Source organism: Lotus japonicus, chromosome 5 (assembly GCF_012489685.1).
Source record: "Lotus japonicus ecotype B-129 chromosome 5, LjGifu_v1.2".
In the NCBI taxonomy this organism is placed as follows: domain Eukaryota; kingdom Viridiplantae; phylum Streptophyta; class Magnoliopsida; order Fabales; family Fabaceae; genus Lotus; species Lotus japonicus.
In genome coordinates this window covers 26,274,944-26,283,332 of record NC_080045.1, presented here as the reverse complement: position 1 = coordinate 26,283,332, position 8,389 = coordinate 26,274,944, and the positions used below count along the sequence as shown (strand labels likewise).

The 8,389-nt window shown below is 41.2% G+C and overlaps 1 non-coding gene across 1 annotated transcript; it reads left to right on the top strand.

Moving 5' to 3' along the window:
• The first annotated feature begins 4,469 nt into the window (after window positions 1-4,469).
• On the top strand, window positions 4,470-4,576 carry LOC130721625 (small nucleolar RNA R71). The gene has a single exon (XR_009013551.1). It is a non-coding gene; the product is annotated as a small nucleolar RNA R71 (small nucleolar RNA).
• The last annotated feature ends 3,813 nt before the right edge of the window (window positions 4,577-8,389 follow it).

Below are 8,389 nucleotides of genomic sequence, written 5' to 3'. Positions count from 1 at the left end.
AGCCTATTCAACCAGAACCTGAACCAGAACAATCTGTGTCTAACCAATCCTCAGTTAGATCACCCCATCCTCTGGTTGAAACTTCAGAACCTCATCTTGGAACCTCTGAACCAAATGCTCAAATGTTTAACATTAGCTCTCCACAAGGTGCCTCTGAAGCTCACAGCAGCAATCACCCAGCCTCTCCTGAAACCAACCTCTCTATAATTCCTTACACTCACTTCCGACCCACATCTCTCTCTAAGTGCATCAATATTTTCTATCATGAAGCCTCTTTGATGCTACGCAATGTGCAAGGTCAGACTGACCTAAGCGAGAATGCTGAACATGTGGCTGAAGAGTGGAACAATCTGGGCACTTGGCTAGTGGCTCAAGTTCCAGTTATGATGCAGCTCTTGCATGCAGAGGGAAGTCAGAGGATCGAGGCTGCAAAGCAAAGGTTTGCTAGAAGGGTGGCTCTTCATGAACAAGAACAGAGACATAAGCTACTTGAAGCTATTGAAGAAGCCAAAAGAAAGAAAGAACAAGCAGAAGAAGCTGCACGTCAAGCAGCAGCTCAAGTTGAACAAGCCAGATTAGAGACAGAACGACTTGAAGCTGAGGCTGAAGCTCTTAGATGCCAAGCACTTGCACCCGTAGTTTTTACTCCTGCTGCTTCTGCTTCCACTCCAGCTCCTCATGCTGCTCAGAATGTTCCTTCTAGTTCTACCCAGCCAAACTCGTCCAGACTCGACATTATTGAACAACGTCTTGACACTCATGAGTCTCTGCTGATTGAAATGAAGCAAATGATGATGGAACTTCTGCGTCGATCTGATAAACCCTAGCTTTAGGATCTCTTCGCTTTGATTTCTTTTTCTTTATCTATGTTTTATTTCGTTAACCTCTAGCTCTTTCTTATTAATCTTTACTTTGTTCGTTTGTGATTATCTATGCATATATATATATATTTCTGACATTATGTTTGCAAATTAATTTTTTTTTTATTATTATTCATCGTAAACGCTTTTACATCATACATTCTCTTTCTTTTTCCTAAAATCCTAGAATGGAGGATCCCTCCTCATTCTTCTGCACTCCTGGCGCTGCTCTGACCTCTCTTTCTCCAGACGCTCCAGTGCATACTGGATGTTGTTGAGCCTGTCTTTTAGCTCATCCCTCTCCAGAATCTCTTCTGCAGTCTTGAGCTTCTCTTCAAAATTCTCTTTTTCTTCCAGCAGCTTGAGTTCAAGCTGGCTGAGTTCTTGCACCTCCTCCACGAAGGCAAGAAATTCCCTCAAGTCTCTCTTCAACTCTGGACGTAGGTCCTCCTCCAGCAGTGTCCGTGTTAGCTCTGAGATGGTCTTTGTACCCTCTGGATGCCTAATGTTCAGGAACAAGTCCTCCTCAAAGGCCTTCTTTCTCAGCTCTTCTAGTGCTACGATGTATGATGCCATTTTTTTTACTGAAAATTGCTCGAGTTGTGAAGCTTACCTCTCTCTCCAACGCTTTATATAGGCTTCACTTTCTCTCTGAAAGTTAATGCTCCTACAGTTTCTCGAGGTTAAGTTCTTGGTAACTGACCCTCCTCTTTACTCCCTTGGCCGGTGGTAAACGTTCTTATCTTGCATTAACTCCTCTTTTTATTTCGCCTAACTCTGATTCTTGCATCGTTTTCATTTTCTTTAAACTTAGACCTTCTCTAAGGGGGAGTACCTTGTACTTCAAGCTAAGTTTTTCACACCCCAAGCTTTTTGCTTATGACAAAAAGGGGGAGTAAACCCAGTTTTTGATGTGTAAGATGTGTTAGTGTGATTTATTTTTCTTTTGGAGAATTTAAGAGTTCCACCTTTATGACCATAAATGTGTCACTGGGCAAATACAAGGAATACATTTCACTTCTTCTGAAGTGATTCTAATTTGACTCTGATACCCAAGACTCTGATACCTTGTCCGTGACTCTGATTACTTATGCGCTCTGATTACTCTATTTTCATCTATGTCAAAAGTTTTTCACTCTGAACTCTTATATCATTTAGCTCAGAATCTAGACTTTACTAATGTTTTCATCAAGTATTAGATTCAGGGGGAGCTAAGCTCAGAATCAAGCAGTGACTTGAATTCAGAATGAGCAAGATAAACTATTCACATCAGGATAAGTCTTATTCTATATCTCTAAACTCTGAGGGAATTTAGTTTAATATTTAAGAATTGTTCATCAAAAATCTTAGTTTTGTCATAATCAAAAAGGGGGAGATTGTAAGATCAAGTTTTGATCTAGTAGTACAACTCTATGTTTTGATGATTACAAGTTAACCTTTTGATATGAACAATTGTGGTACTCTAACGTGTTTTTCTGAGTGTGCTATTTACAGGCTCTGACCTCAACTCAATCTCACACAAATCAGAAGCACTGTGTATAAAGAGCGACCCAAGCAACGCTTTCGCATTCACCATGTTCAGTATGAACAGTGGAAAAGCTTCAGAAGTTCTGAAGTTATACAAACTCTGATGTGGACTCAGTCACTAGAAGTTCTGAAGATCCAGAAAGTCTGATAACCAAGAAACACTGAAGGCTCAGATATTCTGATGGTGTAGAAGACTCTGAAGATCCAGAAGCTGATTAGTGAAATTCTGATGTCCAGAAGCAAGATACTCTGAAAACCATGTACTTCCCTCTGAGTTCAGAATCAGAAGAAACAATGGTCAGAGGATCTGGGCTTTCCCTCTGACTCTGATCAACCGGCTTCACAAGTTCCAATATGAAGCATTCCCCTGATCAGAAGTCTCCTAGGTTTAAAGGTCAAGTCGCTATCCAAGTACAAAAGCAACTGTACCTTCCTGACGACCTACCTAACAGTCTCAGACACAGCAGAAGCTGGATTTTCCAGAATTGCCCTCCAACGGTAGCATTTCCCATGCAACGCTCAACCCTAATCCTTGGAGTATATAAAGAGGCTGAAGACTGAAAGAAGCGGCTAGAAGCATTCACATACGCGTAAGACAAATTCAAATTCTTCTAAGCTTTCTTTCATCTGAAATTCATTGAGTTTACTATTAGCTTTTTAGAAGCAAATCTCTTGTAAACAATTCTTTGATAAACAGTTTGTTTAGTTCCTTTAGGAGATCAAGGTTGATCGGATCCTAGAGAAGACTAAGAGAGTGAATCTTAGTGTGAGCTAAGTCAGTGTAATTGTTAGTCACTTGTAGGTTTCAAGTGCAGTTGTAACTCTTACCTGATTAGTGGATTGCCTTCATTCTAAGAAGGAAGAAATCACCTTAACGGGTGGACTGGAGTAGCTTGAGTGATTTATCAAGTGAACCAGGATAAAATCCTTGTGTTCTTTTCTATCTCTTATCTTTAGCACTTAAGTTCTCGAAAGATTTGTCAAAATCTTTAAGGTGGAAGCTTTATACTGAAAACGTTATTCAAACCCCCCCCCCTTTCTACCGTTTTTCATACCTTCAATATAGGCATTTGTTCCAAAGCATCGGCAAAAGGAATACTAATGTGGAGCTTTTTGAAAACATCAACAAATTTTGAAAACTTTTTATCTAAGCTCTTCTTAGCCAATGCTTTAGGGAACAGAACCTTGCTAGTTTCAGGAGTAAGATCAAATTCATTTCTCACCTTAATAGGCACAACTACTTCTCCTCCCACTATCTCCTCTCTCTTTTCTCCCTCTGTTTTTTTCTTCAATTCACTCATCACTCTCCCACTTCTAGTGGCTACAACAGAGGCATTTTCTTGCTTAGGATTGGGGATAGTGTCGGAAGGAAATTTACCTTGAGGTCTCTCGGCTATTTGCTTGGCCAGCTGGCCAAATTGATTCTCAAGATTCTTGATAGCCGCCTCTTGATTCTTGTAATTGTTCTCCGTCCGGTTGATGAAAGTTTCCACCAACTCTTCTAAGCTCTTCTTGGAACCACTACCTTCACCTTCTCCTCGCTCTTGAGGTTGTCTTGAGCTTTGGCCTTGGAATCCTTGGCTAGGAAATTGTCTTTGAAAGCCATTTCCTTGCCCACTACTACCTTGCCTCCACGAGAAATTTGGGTGATTCCTCCATCCTGGATTGTAAGTATTTGACAATGGGTCATTCCGAGCTTGACCCATAGCCTTCACTTCCTCCTCCGGTCTAGTCTCTGTGCATTCTTCGCTGTCATGTGGCCCTCCACAAGTCACACACTCCACCTTGGCAACTCGACCACCAATCTTGGTAGTCTTCATTTGATTTTGAATCTCATTCATTTGCTTGGAGAGTTGCTTGTTGGAGGCCATAAGTTGATCATAAGCTTCAACCTCAAGGACTCCTCTTCGGGCTTGGCGATCATTACTAGAGTTCATGGCTCTTATAGCCATCTTTTCAATCAACTCATACCCCACTTGTGGAAGTAAGACATCGAACTCTCCACTTGAAGCCGCATCCAAACCAAACCTCAAAGAATATAGGAGACCATCATAGAACTTTGCTACTTGCTCAGCTTGAGTAAGGATATGTTGAGGACACCTCCTCAAGAGCTTCTTGAACCTCTCCCAAGCTTCATAGAGATTCTCATCGGTGGATTGAGTAAAAGTCATGATGTCATTCTTGAGCTTTCTCAAGAGGGCTCTTGGAACAAACCTCGTGGTGAACTTCTCAGCCAAGTCTTCCCAAGATGTAATGCTACCTTGGGCCTGTGAATTCAACCACTCTTCAGCAGTATCCCTCAATGAAAAAGGGAATAAACTCAAGCGGATGGTGTCCGCTGAAACATTCTGAACTCTGTAGGTGTTGCAATTGCGGATAAACCGCTCCATGTGTGCATGAGGATCTTCGAGAGCACCTCCACCATACTGATTTTGGCTCACCAAATTAATGAATGCCGGCCTCAGCTCAAAATTTCCCGTGCCATCGGTGCAAACTATGCTGCCCGGATAATCGTAGCTCATGGCAGCCGAGGTGAGGTCTCTAAGAGAACGATTGGCATTCACCAATTCTTACTCTTGAAGTCTTTGAGCAAGAGACTCATTCACTCTTTCTTCAATGTGGGCTTGCATCTCCTCTTCCGTCATTTGAGCAGCCATGGCTTCAAGCCTTTGTTGGGCTTGACGACGGCGAAGAGTACGTTCAGGCTCCGGATCAAACAGCAATGGATCCGTGCCAAGCCTACTGTGCATAAACTGAAATCACAAAAACAGAGAAAAGGTTAGTAACACCTATTCAATGCAATGCTTAGTAAAACAAACAAACAAACTCTTTAACTTAAACCGAAAACCACAAACAATCCCCGGCAGCGGCGCCAAAAACTTGTTGGTCAATTCGCAAGTGTACGAATACCTCCGGGTTTTAAAATATCGAACCACAGGGATTGTGAGTGAGAATCGTTGATTTAAGTCTAAAGTTTGCAAGTTCTTACAGCAGTAAATTTCAAAGATTGGTTTTGGTTGATTGTGACGAAAGATTTGCAAAAGAGCAATGCTGAAAATAATGTAAATAACAATGATGGAAAATTGCCTTGGGTTTTTGATCATCTAATCCATTTTAGTCCACCTATCCTATGCATGTGAATCCTTGATTTAACTCTTGTTGATGTAGCCTATGTACTTACTAGTTGATTCCTCACAAAAGTAATTCTCTCAAATTGAAAGTTAAGCCCAATTCCTTGTGTACTTAAACATTCATAAGAGGTAAATAAGCATGTTTATTCAGGCCAGCAAAACCCTACCCTCACTCTATGCCTAGAAGCAAGTATAGAAGGATCTATTCCAATTCATGTCCCTAAATCATAACAAATTTCCATTTGATTATAATCTAGCCTATAGCAAAGGTGCACCAAAGCTAAGCATGCAATAAGGAATTGAAATACAAGATTGAATCAAGACTCATGCATAGAGATAGGATTTAACAAACTAAAATTTCATAGAATCTCTTAACCCAAAGCAAAAAAGTAAACTAGCCACTCATGGCTAGTGAATTCATGAAGTAAGTGTAAAGAAAACCTGAGAAAAATACAAGTCGGAAGCCTCCCTTGGCCCCAAAGTTCTCCTCAGCTCTCAAACTTAATCAAAAAGGAGTAAAATGTCCAAATGTATCAAAGAAATTGGCCTAAGCCTTATTTATAAGCAAAATAAACGACACCGGGCGCTCAAGCGCCAATTCTGAGCGCCTGAGCGCCAATTGCATGTTGAAAAACATGCCTCTGGACCCAATTGGCGCCTAGGCGCCCACTCCCAGCGCCTAGGCGCTTAAGCTCGACTGAAAATGACTTTTTGGCTTATGAAACTCCTCTTTTCAATTCTCTTTAAGTTCTTCATCAATTCCATGCTTCTTGGCCTTCTTTCTCCTTCAGTTTCTGCTCTCCAAACCTAACCAACAAGTCAAGGAAGATTCTAGAAGCTCCAAGAGCTCATTAGCACAAGAGGTCCTTCATAAAACACAACAAAACCATGCAAGTCCTAAACTTTACTTAAAATGCAAGAAAACTACCTCTAAAACTACTAAATTACCAAAACAAAATAAAGACTAAAGAAAAGAATAAAAATGCATGAGAATGCATGAAACACTACATGAGATTCATCAAAAAGACTCAAAACAAACAAAGAAATGACCCTAAAAACACTACTAAAATAGGGTCATCAATTACTTTTCCCCGGATGATACTGTAGAGCGAACTCATAGTCTTGTAGGAATTTCATCCACCTTCGCTGTCTCATGTTCAGATCCTTTTGATCAAATAAGTACTTCAAGCTCTTATGATCACTGTAGATCGTGAACATACTGCCATAGAGATAGTGTCTCCAAATCTTGAGAGCATAAACTATAGCAGCTAACTCCAAATCGTACGTGGGGTAGTTCTTCTCATGAGTCTTCAACTGCCTTGAAGCATAGGCAATTGCCTTCTTGTCCTGCATCATCACGCATCCCAACCCATTGTGTGACGCATCACAATACACATCATAAGGTTCTCCTTCTTTGGGTAAAGCTAGTATGGGAGCGGTAGTCAATCGCTTCTTCAACTCCTGAAAACTAGCCTCACATTTCTCCGTCCACGCAAAAGGTTGATTCTTCTTTGTCAACTGAGTCAACGGAGAAGTCAACTTTGCGTAGTCTTTGACGAATCTCCTATAATAGCCAGCGAGTCCAACAAAACTCTTGATGTCACCTGCTGTCTTGGGTTGCTCCCATGACAGAATCGTCTCGATCTTGCTAGGGTCTACAGCCACACCCTGACTAGATATGACATGACCCAAGAATTTCACCTCTTCCATCCAGAACTCACACTTTGAGCCATTAGCATACAGCTGCTTCTCCCGCAATACGCCCAACACCTGGCGTAAATGCCCTTCATGCTCCTCTCTACTCTTCGAGTATATCAAAATGTCATCAATGAACACTACCACAAACTTGTCCAGAAATGGTCTGAACACTCTGTTCATGTAGTCCATAAACACTGCGGGTGCATTAGTAACTCCGAACGGCATCACTAGGTACATATAATGCCCGTATCGAGTTCTGAACGCTGTCTTCTAGATGTCAGATTTGTAACATCCTGACTTGACGACTGGCCTCACGGTAACAACACGAGTCTTTTCAGCGCACTTTGTCCTCACTCGCGCGCTTCCTGGGAAAACTTCCCAGGAGGTCACCCATCATAATATTGCTCCAAGGCTAGCACACTTAACCATGGAGTTCTTATGAGTTGGGCTCCCGAAAAGAAGATGCATCTTGTTGTTATGAGTAGTACCAATCAAATCATTTATGCCCTCCTCAACTGTATAGTCCATCCCTATACAGTCTCGGCCCGCTTAGCTCTCCTAGCATCTTCTGTCGTCTGAGCCGTAGCGTGAAGGTATGAAAAACGGTAGAAAGGGGGGGTTTGAATAACGTTTTCAGTACAAAACTTCCACCTTAAAGATTTTGGCAATCTTTCGAGAACTTAAGTGCTAAAGATAAGAGATAGAAAAGCACACAAGGATTTTATCCTGGTTCACTTGATAAATCACTCAAGCTACTCCAGTCCACCCGTTAAGGTGATTTCTTCCTTCTTAGAATGAAGGCAATCCACTAATCAGGTAAGAGTTACAACTGCACTTGAAACCTACAAGTGACTAACAATTACACTGACTTAGCTCACACTAAGATTCACTCTCTTAGTCTTCTCTAGGATCCGATCAGCCTTGATCTCCTAAAGGAATCACCACTAAGATTCACTCTCTTAGTCTTCTCTAGGATCCGATCAACCTTGATCTCCTAAAGGAACTAAACAAACTGTTTATCAAGGAAATGTTTACAAGAAATTTGCTTCTAAAAAGCTAATAGTAAACACAATGAATTTCAGATGAAAGAAAGCTTAGAATATTTTGAATATGTCTTGCGCGTGTGATTGCTTCTCTTTGTTTCTTAGCCGCTTCTTTCAATCTTCAGCCTCT